Source organism: Eschrichtius robustus, chromosome 1 (genome assembly GCF_028021215.1).
Source record: "Eschrichtius robustus isolate mEscRob2 chromosome 1, mEscRob2.pri, whole genome shotgun sequence".
In the NCBI taxonomy this organism is placed as follows: domain Eukaryota; kingdom Metazoa; phylum Chordata; class Mammalia; order Artiodactyla; family Eschrichtiidae; genus Eschrichtius; species Eschrichtius robustus.
Window position 1 is genome coordinate 147,183,011 of NC_090824.1, and position 14,987 is coordinate 147,197,997.

The following is a 14,987-nucleotide window of genomic DNA, read 5'->3' on the forward strand; positions in this document are numbered from 1 at the left end:
AATTCTATCAAATATTTAGAGAAGAGCTAACACCTATCGTTCTCAAACTCTTCCAAAATATTGCAGAGGGAGGAACACTCCCAAACTCATTCTATGAGGTCACCATCACCCTCATACCAAAACCAGACAAAGATGTCACAAAGAAAGAAAACTACAGGCCAATATCACTGATGAACATAGATGCAAAAAACCTGAACAAAATATTAGCAAACAAAATCCAAAAGCACATTAAAAGGATCATATACCATGATCAAGTGGAGTTTATCCCAGGAATGCAAGGGTTCTTCAATATACACAAATCAATCAATGTGATAAACCATATTAACAAGTTGAAGAATAAACACCATATCATCACCTCAATAGATGCAGAAAAAGCTTTTGACAAAATTTAACACCAATTTATGATAAAAACCCTCCAGAAAGTAGGCATAGAGGGAACTTACCTCAACATAATAAAGGCCATATATGACAAACCCACAGCCAACATCGTTCTCAATGGTGAAAACCTGAAACCATTCCCTCTAAGATCAGGAACAAGACAAGACTGTCCACTCTCACCACTATTATTCAACATAGTTTTGGAAGTTTTAGCCACAGCAATCAGAGAAAAAAAAGAAATAAAAGGAATCCAAATCGGAAAAGAAGAAGTAAAGCTGTCACTGTTTGCAGATGACATGATATTATACATAGAGAATCCAAAAGATGCTACCAGAAAACTGCTAGGACTAAGCAATGAATTTGGTAAAGTAGCAGGATACAAAATTAATGCACAGAAATCTCTTGCATTCCTATACACTAATGATGAAAAATCTGAAAGAGAAATTAAGGAAGCACTCCCATTTAGCATTGCAAAAAAAGAATAAAATACCTAGGAATAAACCTACCTAAGGAGACAAAAGACCTGTATGTAGAAAACTATAAGACACTGATGAAAGAAATTAAAGATGATACAAACAGATGGAGAGATATACCATGTTCTTGGATTGGAAGAATCAACATAGTGAAAGTGACTATACTACCTTAAGCAATCTACAGATTCAATGCAATCCCTATCAAACTACCAATGGCATTTTTCACAGAACTAGAACAAAAAATTTCACAATCTGTATGGAAACACAAAAGACCCTGAATAGCCAAAGCAATCTTTTTTTTTTTTTTAACATCTTTATTGGAGTATAATTGCTTTACAATGGTGTGTTAGTTTCTGCTTTATAACAAAGTGAATCAGTTATACATATACATATTTTCCCATATCTCTTCCCTCTTGCATCTCCCTCTTTCCCACCCTCCCTATCCCACACCTCTAGGTGGTCACAGAGCACAGAGCTGATCTCCCTGTGCTATGCGGTTGCTTCCCACTAGCTATCTATTTTACGTTTGGTAGTGTATATATGTCCATGCCACTCTGTCACTTTGTCACATCTTACCCTTTCCTCTCCCCATATCCTCCCCATATCTTCAGGTCCATTCTCTAGTAGGTCTGTGTCTTTATTCCTGTCTTGCCACTAGGTTCTTCATGACCTTTTTTTTTCCCCTTAGAGTCCATATATATGTGTTAGCATATGGTATTTGTTTTTCTCTTTCTGACTTACTTCACTCTGTATGACAGACTCTAACTCCATCCATCTCACTGCAAATAACTCCATTTCGTTTCTTTTTATGGCTGAGTAATATTCCACTGTATGTATGTGCCACATCTTCTTTATCCATTCATCCAATGATGGACATTTAGGTCAAAGCAATCTTGAGAAAGAAAAAGAGAGCTGGAAGAATCAGGCTCCCGGACTTCAGACTATACTACAAAGCTTCAGTAATCAAGATGATATGGTACTGGCACAAAAAACAGAAATATAGATCAATGGAACAGGATAGAAAAGGCAGAGGTAAACCCACACACATATGGTCACGTTATTTTTGATAAAGGAGGCAAGAATATACAATGGAGAAAAGACAGCCTCTTCAATAAGTGGTGCTGCGAAAACTGGACAGCTACATGTAAAAGAATGAAATTAGAACACTTCCTAATACCATACACAAAAATAAACTCAAAATGGGTTAAAGACCTAAATGTAAGGCCAGACACTATAAAACTCTTAGAGGAAAAGATAAGCAGAACACTCTATGACATAAATCACAGATCCTTTTTGACCCACTTCCTAGAGAAATGGAAATAAGAAAAAAATAAACCAATGGGACCTAATTAAACTGAAAAGCTTTTGCACAGCAAAGGAAACCATAAACAAGATGAAAAGACAACCCTCAGAATGGGAGAAAATATTTGCAAATGAAGCAACTGACAAAGGATTAATCTCCAAAACTTACAAGCAGCTCATGCAGCTCAATATCAAAAAAACAAAGAACCCAATCAAAAAACAGGTGGAAGACGTAAATAGACATTTCTCCAAAGAAGATATACAGATTGCCAACAAACACATGAAAGGAGGCTCAACATCACTAATCATTAGAGAAATGCAAATCAAAACTACAATGAGGTATCACCTCACACCAGTCAGGATGGCCATCATCAAAAAATCTACAAACAATAAATACTGGGGAGGGTGTGGAGAAAAGGGAACCCTCCTACACTGTTGGTGGGAATGCAAATTGATACAGCCACTATGGAGAACAGTATGCAGGTTCCTTAAAAAACTAAATATAGAACTACTATATGACCCAGCAATCCCACTACTGGGCATATACCCTGAGAAAACCATAATTCAAAAAGAGTCTTGTACCACAATGTTCATTGTAGCTCTATCTACAATAGCCAGGACATGCAAGCAACCTAAGTGTCTATCAACAGATGAATGGTTAAAGAAGATGTGGCACATATATACAATGGAATATTACTCAGCCATAAAAAGAAACGAAATTGAGTTATTTGTAGTGAGGTGGATGGACCTAGAGTGTGTCATACAGAGTGAAGTAAGTCAGAAAGAGAAAAACAAATACAGTATGCTAACACATATATATGGAATCTAAAAAAAAAAATTGTTCTGAAGAACCTAGGGGCAGGACAGGAATAAAGGCACAGACATAGAGGATGGACTTGAGGACACAGGGAGGGGGAAGCATAAGCTGGGACGAAGTGAGAGAGTGACATTGACATATATGCACTACCAAATTTAAAATAGATAGCTTGTGGGAAGCAGCCGCATAGCACTAGGAGATCAGCTCAGTGCTTTGTGAACACATAGAGGGGTGGGATAAGGAGGGTAGGGGGGAGACGCAAGATGGAGGGGATATGGGGATATATGTGTACATATAGCTGATTCGCTTTGTTATAAAGCAGTAACTAACACACCATTGTAAAGCAATTATACCCCAATAAAGGTGTTAAAAAATAAAAAAGAAAATCAACAGCAAGAAGCTTCACAAAAATGGAAAGGTGGCATTCGACACTCACTAAAGAGTAACTTACTCCTCCAGAAGGAACTCACTTTACAGCAAAAACATCTTCACAAAACAAGCAAGCAGAGAGGTCGAATTGGTCGTTTCTGGTCACTTAGTTGTGTCTGAACCTCTGGGAGGTGCATGGGTGCCGTTGCCATGTGAGCTGTTTGCTGGTAAGGCAACGATTCCACTTTGGTTTTCATTTCCTCAGTACCTCATGTCAGTGGTGCTGGTAAAGAATTTTTTTTCCTTATCTCAAGCAGAATGGCTTGTCGTGTTCCTGAAACCCACACTGGGCTGGACTTGCACAAGTAGGAAAAAATTACAAGTAGAGAAATATAACACCCCTAGGAAACATGAGTAAATCACTGGAATTGTTTCCATTTATTGGATGACAGCAACATACCAAAGGCTTTGTGTGTATTATTTCATTTAATATATTATTATTGCATTTATTTTATAGAGAAGGAAATCAAGACTTCGGGGAGTAAAGAACTTAGCCAACTTCAGTTAGGTAGAGAGGGATGGAGCCGGGATTCTAACTCCCTCTGTCTGTTTACAGACCCCACATCTAACCGTTGCACAAACCATCCACCTGACAGAGAAGTCACAGAAGGTTGACCTAAAATAAGATCATATTTCCCCAGATTCCACTGGTGGTCCCAGCTTCAGTTTCCATGATTGACTTGCTGTATATAAACCTTGTATGTGCACTGCCAAGATTTCCATCACCATCTGTCATATACCCTTTACTGCAGAAGAGATATGAGAAAATATAAGGTTCTCAAGGGTACGACACTTCTGCAGATGAAGCAATTAGAGAAAAAAGGTAAACTCTTTTTTCTGCTCTGGATTTAAAAGGAATTGTCCCCGTACAAAGAAAGAGTGAGCTTGTCTTTGGATCAATGTGTTTTTACTTAAAGACAGCGTCGAGTGACAACTGGAATGAAAGATACACTATGCTCTGGGATTCAGGGTTCCAGAAATTGTCTGAGGTATGGCTGCACTGATGAGCTTATCTTTTAATATCCAGCAGCACACTGAGACACACCCATTCAGAGTCCCAACCAATTCTTTGTGCGTGTTATAGAAACGTGTTTACCTTCGGTTAAAAAAAATGTTGGTTTCCACTCTCATCAAGATTATACCGAGTGGATGGCTGACCTACTTTTGCTGCAGTGTTTGATTTGCTTTTAATTATAGCAATTACAGTGCCCTGATCACTGGAATCATCCCCAGGATGTTGGTTTTTTCTTAATGTTATTGTTACCCAGATTACACAGCTGTGGTGCCAGTGTGATGCTTGAGAATGTTCCAGGGGTGATGTGAGCGGTCTTAGAAACTCGTTAGAGGTCAACACTAGTTCGTTATCAAGATTTCTCCAGTGGCTGCTGGGTTGACCTCATTGTAAAGAGCTACCCCTTGGCATGGCCTTGGGAAACCCGAGTTGCCCTGATCATGTCCTGGAAAAAGAAGGGTTCTTTTGGGAGACCCAACAGAGTCAACCATTCGAGGTCTACAGAGTAGAGTTTTCCAAGTGAAATTAAAATCTTCCCAGAAAAAAACTGACTTTTAGATGCCTAGTTCTTCCATTCCCCTCCCTCCCTGCCTTCCTGCCCTTCATCCCTGTATTAGTCAGTTTGGCAGCTACAACAAAGTGTCACAGACTGGGTGGCTTAAACAGAAAATATTTATTTCTCCCAGTTTTGGAGGCTGGGAAGCTCAAGATCAAGGTGTAGTGGTTCTGTTGTTGGGCGAGGGCTCACTTCCTGATGCGCAGACGGCCATCTTCTCACTGTGTCCCACATGGCAGAAAGAGAGAGGAAGCACACTTTCTTTCTGTCTTTTCTTATAAGGGCATTAATCCCATCATGAGGGTTCCACCTTCATGATCTAAATACCATCATCTTGGGTATTAGGATTTCAACATATGAATTTGGGGGGAACACAAACATGTGGTCCATAGCAATCTTCAAATTCAAAACATCTATTGTAAACTTTGTGAAATAAAATTCATATTTATGACAAGACAAAAAAAATTAAACATAAAAATTCTTCTCTGCCCTTTGGCCTCCCCTCTCCCCTAACTGTACATTGTGTATCAGCATTATGCATGGACCAGACCTTTCCCGTCAGCAGGAATACCTGCTCAGCCATAAACAGCAACATTTTCCCAGCATCAATAAGACAACTTTTTAAAAGACAACATTCCTTCTTGATCTTGTAAAGGGTCACATGACCCACCATTATGGTGCTTAAATCTGGATTACATAAACTGTCAAAAATATGTCATTTGATGTACAGCCCTCTGTCTCAAAAAACTTATATAAACCGTGTCTTGACTTCTAACGGCGGAACAGTTCTCAGAACTTTCTGAGACGCTCTTCTTGGGTTATAATCCTCAAATTTGGCTCGAATAAAACTTTCCAATCTTTCCTAGATCGACTGATTAATTTTTTTTGACAACCTGTATAGGATTACTGACTATAATAGCAGTAGGTAGAATTTATAAAGACTATTCTATGCGCAAGTATTAACAACTTTCGTGTTCCCCAAGAAGTAGGGACTCTGTCATTCCTGCTTGTCAGATTTAAAAATTGCCATGGGGACGGGATAAGTAACTTTCTGAGTTGTGGGGACTGGGTTCCAATGCAGGAGACCTACTGCCTTACCAGGGACCTCCTCCCATGCCAGGATGCAGTGAGGACACCCATCTGTGTGAACAGACCTGTCAGGGGGCCTCCTCCCACCCTGATGGAGCTCGGTGGAGGCTGGGACTCTAATGTCACAAAGCTTCACCACCCCAAATTAATTAAATTGATACTATAAAAAATGGTGGTGCTTGATGTTTTTTATTCTTCTGGTTTGATGAAATGCACATAGTCAAATCTAATCAATCTTCACCTTCACAAAAGTGGAATGATGACTCAGAGAGCAAGGTGTGGAATTATAGGATGCTCGGATGCTGCTCGCAGGAAGGCTGAGCACTGAGACCCAACCTAACTCAACTCATTTTCAAAGCCCCCTCTGCAGAGGGAAGCACTAATTTACTTACAGTCCTTTGATATGTTATTACAAATCACTCTTACCTACTCATTAGAGGAACTCCCCCACAGAATTTCCCCATTCTTTTAATTCTACGCTAATTACAGGTCTGTTCTTAAAGTACAGCAGAATGGTGAAGAATGAGACAGACCTGGGTTAGAATCTAGACTCTTCAATTTACTGACTGTTAATTTTGAACAAGTCACCTAGCCTCTGAAAGCCCCATTTTCTTTACCTGTAAAATGAAGATAATCATATCCTTCCCTGGTTTGAAGGCTGTAAGGAAGAAATGAAAGCCAACCTCACTGACAGGACTATGTTGAGTTTGCAGTAGAAACTGCTGGTTCTTGCATTTAACTAATCTTCATTTTTCACTAATCCCAAACTGATCTCTTTGCAATAAACGTAAATATAGCAAAAATTTTCTTTTCATGTTTCTTTGACTCTTAGTACAGATTTAATTGAATGGAAAGTTCCAATGCTATGCAGTAATCCTTTGGTAATTCCATTGAAATGACCTGAACTGGAAAATGGTGAAATCGATTTCAGAAGTGAGACTAGTGTCTCCTCTGCACATCAGTAGGTACAGAGGAATGTCTCCTGTGGCATTCCATGGATTAGTGTAGTTTTAAGGAAGCTGTAAGAGTTTTGTGTTTATCAATACATCTTTTGTTCTTTGATTGTCAGCAGTTTTCTTGCCTTTTAGGGTATTTTAAGACTTTTTACTCCATGAAACATTGGGATTTGTCAGAAACCACCTGCCCATGACTGTCTTTCAATCCAAAGGAAGGTATGAGGGTAGAGAACAGTGATCTTCCAGGGGAGGTAAGGCAAAGTGCAGAGGAACTAAAAGACAGGGAGACAAAATCCCACTGAATGGATGCGGGAATGCCTAGTGGCAGATGTTCATTTGGAGCAGAACTTGGAGTCATCAGCAGACTCATTGGAGGAGATGTTTCTTGTGGGTCAAATACAGGACTGTTCCTGCTCTCCATGAGTTTCAAGATCCCAGATGATAGAGACACCTCGGAGAATACAAAAGCACCACCTGCTCAGATTTGCCAGTTTGGGGACAGTTAAGATGACACCCAAGGGATATCAGCCAAGAGATGGGTGAAGTGGGAGAAATTGGTCATGAAAGTGAACAAGTGTGTTGGTGAAGGTGTGTGATCTGTTAAGTTCTTGACACATTGAGCCGAAGCAGTTTGTGAGACATTCTAGTAGGGATTTCAAGTGACACATTCAGGGGAGAGACCTGGGCTGGCAATGCTGGCCTGAGATTCATTAGCAAACAGATAGAAGTTGAAAACAAGAAGGGAAAATGATCCTCCCAATGAGTATGTGGTTCAAGAGATGCAGACCCAGGTGCCTGTGAGGAACCAAGGCTGGAGGAACCATGAGAACATCTATGAACAGGAGTTGGGTAGATGCAGCGCGCTAACATCCTCTACCTCCACTTCACCCTCCTTCCAGAGTCAGAAGTTGAAAGGGTAAAAGTAAAAACAAAACCAAACATTTCCCAGATGCACAGGCCACTAGGGTTTCAGATGACAATTAGTTTTTGCTAGTTAGATGCACTGACGCAAGACATGGATGGCTACAGGGAGGCAGAGGCCATATTCCTCCTGCTGGCTCTGCTGGCAAACAAGCAGTGAGGCCCTGAATGTTGGGGGCAGCTATAGGGGCTGAACTCAGTGGTCCAGTGTGTGGTCACCAGCTCTGTGAGTGCTAAGAGACAGGCAGGGAGGGCACAGGTGTGGGAACACAGGTGTGACAGCTACACCACCCTGCACCTCACCTACATCATTGTTTTGGTGATGTTCCTCAACTCTGCATCCCGGTGGAAGCCCCCTGACTTCTACTCTTCTGGTTCATCCAGTGATTTTAGGTAAACAATGAATTCCCTGGATTAAAAGCTTCTTTCTTCAGAAATACCTAGAATTTCTGTTTTCTTCCATGGAACTGGGATGAATAAAGGAAATTTAAGCAAGCTGGGAGAAAAGACTATTTCAAATGGAAGGTGTGAGCTACAGTATTACATGTCATCAAGAGCTAATAAAAGTAAGAACTAAAAGATGTCTACTGTATTTGGAAGTTGTTCTCTACCAAAGAGATTCCAGTGGTGTCTGGATAGGGCAGGTGGCAGGGCCACCTAGACAAGTGTGCGCCCCATGGCAGGCTGATGATTTGGTGTTCTTTCAGGTTTCCTTAATTAATTAACAGCTTTTTAAAAATCAACTGGTTTTATTAAAACTCATGCTTATTAAAGAGAGTTTAGGAAAATAAGACAAAAAGAATAAAAAGTATCTATAATTCCCCGACTTTTAAAAAACTGCATGAATATTTAACAGGTTCTCTTTTGGACTTCTTTTCGAGTCATTATTTTTTGTCTTTTAAAAAACATTTTTATTGAAATATAGTTGATTTACAATGTTGTCTTAGTTTCAGGTGTACAGCAAAGTGATTCAGTTATATACACACACACACACATATATTCTTTTTTAGATTCTTTAAAATATACACATTACTATATATAAAATAGATAACCAACAAAGACTTACTGTATAGCACAGGGAACTATACTCAATAACTTGCAATAACCTATAAGAGTTTTTTTTTCCTTGAATAGATATTGTAAACTCTGTTAGGCTTATAACCCAGAGGTCAGTTGTCCCCTAGGTCTGTTCATTGGGCTTTTCCAAAACAAAACTCCCTTTGTGTGAAAGCATTGTTGAAAGACAAAAATTAGTGAAGAATGTGTTGGGGAGATAGAGAAGTAGTTTACATTGCATCAAGCATTTCATGTGAGGGCATCTTCAGTAGATGTTCTTCCTCCCCAGGACTCTTTGTTTCTGTGACCTGGTGGCTATGTCTACTCAGCCTTTCTTTGCTGCTTCAATGCTCAACCCATAAGTCCCCTACTCTTCCTTTCCATATTGCCCTTTTCAAATTCTATCCCTACTTCCTGCAGAGCAATTTAGCACTGTGGAAGCAACAGTCTTCAAGCTTGCATACATCCAACCTTGGTCAATACTCTTAAGTAGGCTTAACTTGCTCTGAATAAATCAGCAAATCATATTTTCAAGAGCAGCTCTTCCGAGATGCTAGTGGATCATTATAAAGAACTAAAAAAGTTTGCCTTTCACATGTTCAAATCCACATAACGGATTTATTACATACAGTGAATGAGAGTATAAGCAATATACATTTTACTGATTACATAAGAAGACTCCAGTAAATACTTGGGTTAATTGGTATGATAATTCAAAATTTTAATTGTGATTTTTAGTGCTTCCTTATAAGGAAATGGATAATGAAGGGGTAAAAGAAGTCATGAACTATGTGAGTGAGTGGGTTGGAGCAGAGGATGTGCTAAGCACTGTATGATGAATGCTCTTGTAATGTAACATCAGTAGCAGTGGGAATTGAAAAGAGGTCAAGATAAGATGGGCTACACTGCAGTAACAAACTCTGAGATCTCCTAACAGAGCACAACACAAGTTGAATGCTAAACTTGTGCAAAGCCCAGTGCTGCCCAGGGGCTTCTCCACAGTGTGACTCAGGGCCAGGACCCTCCATTTTGTGATGCTGCCTTCTCAGTACATTCTTCCAGGTCAAGGTGAAGTGTAAAACAGTAAAGCGTGAGGACTTATTATTTCACAAGAAAAAGAAAATAGGGAGAAACAAAAGAACATAGCTATAGGGTGTGGTAGGCAATGGAGTAAAGGGGTTAGAGTTGGGAGGAAGACATCTCTGAGAAATCTTCTAAATAATTTGACTTTTGAACTATGTGTGTGTGTATTTACATATATACCCTCATCCATACATATATAAAATCTCCAATAACTTAAATCAGACAGAAAAAATAAGCCCTAATATTGAGCACAAACGGTAACAAATAAATCCAAATTTATATAAAATTAATAACATAAAGTTGTAGAGAAAATATTGTGTTCAGAAAATATTGTGTTAAATAATCCTTAATAGAGTCCTCTGGTTAAATATATTTATCAGGTTATATTCTAAAGGCAATGAGAACTAAAAATAACATTTAAAGCTCACTCAGCAGTTTTATTGTTAATAATAGTAGTGGTGTTGTAATTTAAATTTTAAATGAATATCATTGGATAAAGCAAATAAATATTTTAACATTATTAGGAACTAACATTTTAATGTAAGATTTAAAATAAAACAAAGGAAGTAAGGAAAAACTTTGTGATATTAAATTTTAATTGGAAATACAGTATGAATTCATGTTTTAAAAAAAATTTCTAGCTCTGTCCATTGAAAGGGCTTAGAAGCAGTGACACCCTAGTAGCAATGAACATTGGCAGTATATAGATTTCCCATATAAAAGAACTAGGCCTCCTTTGAGAAATGCTGAGTCACAGTTGGGCCAGAAAAAGAATAAAATGAGTCTGATATATTGTGTAAAATGAGTCTGATATATTGTGTTGAGCGGGAAATCAAGGTAGAACCCAAAGATTCCCAGAGGGATATCAGAAGAATGTGGGCACAGGTTTGAAGGGACTCACACTGCAGCTTTTGGGTCAATTGGAACAACAAAAGAAATAATCAATGTAATTGACAGTCACACCTTATGGCTGGCAAATATTTTTCATAGCTGTATTTTTCATGACAGCTATGCGTGTGTGTGCATGCATATGTGTGCCTGTGAGTGTTCCCATATGGTCTAGGTTCTTATTACAATGTGACTGAAAGTCCTTCTACTGAGTTGGAGGGTCTGTGACTCTTCCTTGAATGTAGATCTGTATTTGTGACTACTCCAACCTACAGAGAATGCAAACATAGCAGTCTATGTGGCTTCTGAGGCTAGGTTATAAAAAGGATAAAGTGTATGCCTGCCTCTCTCTCTCTCAATGCTTGTGTTTGACACTGTTCTTGGTGGGACAGCAGTGAGTGGTGGCTTGAAGCAGGATCTTATTTCCCCGCCCAGTAGTTGAACCTGAGTAGCCTGGATGAAAACCAGGAGTCCTAGCTGCTAGACCACTAGCAGCTAAAAGCTAGAAGCAAAGTAGCCCTGGCCCTTGCCCCTATTGTAACAAGAATGTTCTAAGGAGGAAAAAACTGCAAAAACGGGTACAAAGTTTATCATTAGAGACACAGCATAACTTGGGAGGGCACACAGAGAAACAATTTATTTATTTAAGACAGAAGCAAGGCAGAAATACTCACCCAGAGAGGAGGGCGGCCGTCCTGAATGAGGAATGTGCCAGAGACGTGATTTAAATCACTTATATGAGGCAGTTCTTCTGGGTCTTGTTTCTCCTCTAACCAATTATCTCGCTTCTTTTTCCATATCTGACCTGCCCTAGAACTCTCCCAATACGTGTGCACATCTTTTTGCCAAGATGGATTCCAGCACAGAGGCTCAAAGGAGTATGACCACATATATTATGAGATGATGCCCCCTACCTTTTTGACTCCCCGAGGAGCCTTCCTTCACATCTGCAGTCGGGGAGGTTTCCTTGATCTCAGGAGTAATAGATGTGGTCGTTTAATCTCTTTACTCCAGCAGATCTCAGATCCTGCCATTAACTTTGTCCTTGGAGTGTCAGGGAAAACAAAGCTTCAATTTACTCCACTTGACAAACTCCAGCTGCTCAGCCCAGGGGCCCATCTACCTCCTACCTCAACACCATCCTAGGAGGAAACCAAAACTAGCCGGTGCAGAGAGACCACATGGAGAGGATCTTGCTGAGAAGAGCTGAGGTCCCCAGCCAAGAGCCATGATCAACAATCAGACATGTGAGTGATGACCCAAACCTTCGAATGAGATGAGCCATCCCTCTGTTCAGATGCTTTGTTCAAATTCCTGACCCACAGAACCAGTGAGCACAATAAATGGTTGTTTCATGCTACTATATTTTCAGATCGATTTTATTTGTTTCGTATTTTTTTTAAATTATGGTAAAATATACATAACATAAAACTTACCATCTTAACCATCTTAAAATGTACAGTTCAGTGGCATTTAGGACATTCACACTGTTGTGCACCCATCACTGCCGTCCATTTCCAGAACTCTTTCATCTTCCCAAACTAAAACTCTGTACCCATTAGATAAAAACTCCCCATTTCTTACTCCCCCCCTGCTCCTGCAGCCACTGTTCTTCTTTCTGCCTCTAGGAGTGTGACTGCTTGAGGTACCTCATATAAGTGGAATTGTACAGTATTTGTTCTTTTGTGACTGCCTTACTTCACCTGGCATAATGTGCTCAAAGTTCATCCATGTTGTAGCACGTGTCAGAATTTCCTTCCTTTTTAAGGCTGAATAATATTCCATTGTGTAGATAGATAGATAGATAGATATAAATATAGCTTATCCATTGAGATAATAGCACAGCCATAACAACTAAATAAATACAAATTAATGAATTCAGAAAAGATATTCCAAAAAAAAGAAAGAGAAAAAAAGGAAATCTCTTCTTTTTAAAAGAATGTTACCTAATAAATGCAAAAAGAATAATAGAATGTGAAAATAAACATTTTGCAAATCCAACTGTAATGACTAGTTCTGGCAAGAATTATCAATGAATGCTAAAATTGTTATGTGAAAGATCTGGGGGAACAGGGTATCTAATGGTGACAAAGTATCACCCCTCCAAATTTTTTCAGATTCCAAACAGGAAAATGTAGTGTTAATGTTGAGGGATAAAGCAGTCACCACCTTAACCAAATGATCAAAGTCAGCATTTCCTATGGTGGGAACCCTGAGATTGTGCACTTCCTGATTTAATGCCATAGGAAGTACCTCAGGGCATCTGTGTAGTACTTTTTCCAAAATGTTTAATCCAGAAGTATCACATCTCTAGACATAACTTAGAATTTACAGGAAAAATAAAGGAGAAAAGAACATATTAAATGACACTCTGTGGAATTTGTCAGGCACATCCAGAATGTGGTCATTCTGAAGATAAAATAAATCAATGCTTAGGAAAACTTGGCCTTGTTCCTGGCATACCTTCATGTTCAGTAAATAATAGTTGCTACCGTTACGTATTTAGAAACTCTGGTGATGATGGCAGGAGGAACGGGGAATTAGGTTGGCTATTCCTTGGTTCCTTCTTTATCATTTCAAAACTGAGACTTTTGCCATCAACTCAGGAATGAAAAAGTGGAAATGGAACCACTCTGGCAAGTCACATGTCTAGCAATCCCTTAAGTACAGTGTTTGATGTTAACAAAACTTGTAGATCTGCCTGATTTCATCATGGAATCATATGTATGACATTCAGGGTATCTGTAGGCTGCCTTGCTACCTTCTGAGCCTCCTGGGAGCATCTTGTAAAGTGCTTGCCGTGCACAGGTCCTCAGTGGGTGACTGAGCTGGCTGAGGTCAACATGATAAAAAGCACCTGGGGCCCTCTCTCCATCATGCCCTCCTTTTCCATCATCCTCTCCTCCTTTTATATTTTTCCTTACGTTATTCCCCTTCAGGCAGCCCATCTTTGACTCCTTTGACACCTCCTCTGCTATTACCCTGCGGAAACTATTTTTACTTCCATTTTATACGCTCATTCAAAAATTGCCCCCAAACTCTAGCTCTGCCAGACAGATAAATCTGATTGTATAACCATGTTAGAATTATGTTTGACTTCATTTTCAGTCTGTGTGTGGAAAATAAATGGGGACCAAATGAAGGATGTAGTACTGGTTTGTCATTGTTTCATCTGAGAAAATAAATAAAAACAATTATTAATTTGGAAAGTTGGATCCTCAAGAAAAAATACAAGTAACATCTGACTCAATATTGTCATTATTGATAGGCAGCTAAAAAATGAGTTTGGCACATTGTTTTAAATCTGTAGTAATAAAATCAATAGCTCTTCAAATAAACATATTTTTAGTTTGGTATTCATTCAACCTAATAATACTTTATCCCTTTTACTTTTAGTACTTTATTTTAGTCCTCCTGTGCTCCTGTCATTAAAGCACATGGGTTACTATGGCAATGAAAGAGTGAGAGATGTGAAAGGCACACAGTAGTACCCACAGCCATAAATGAGACATGGTTTATATGCCAGGTGAACACTGGCATATATGATAGGAAATAATTAAGAAAGTGCTTTTCATAAATTCCTTTTGTAAATGATGTGGGTATTCCGCTTGATTATCTGATGACTAAATTTAAATCAAATTTAATAATTTAAATTATTTTTTGACCCTCATTGCATGAAGAGGTATCTGAATATTTTCTCTTTTCTTGTGAAACCTCCCTTTGATGCAGCATTTTCATCGTAACCCTCCCATCATCTTTTCTGATGACATTCTGAGAGATTATCTTTGGGGCTGAGATTTATGTTGTTCACTCAGGCAAATGCTAAATACTCGTAAGTCAAAGGCTTTCACGAGGATTTCATAGTGTAGAAAATGTTAGCTTGATAGCTGTAGTGGTTGTGGTTAACATTTTAATGGTGGATTCAGCAAAAACAATTCACTATAGGGAATAGTGAAGCAGGGAGAATTAAACGAGTAGCAAAGTCAGATTTTTCTTCTCTGTTAGGAAAACTTGGCCACCTACCCCA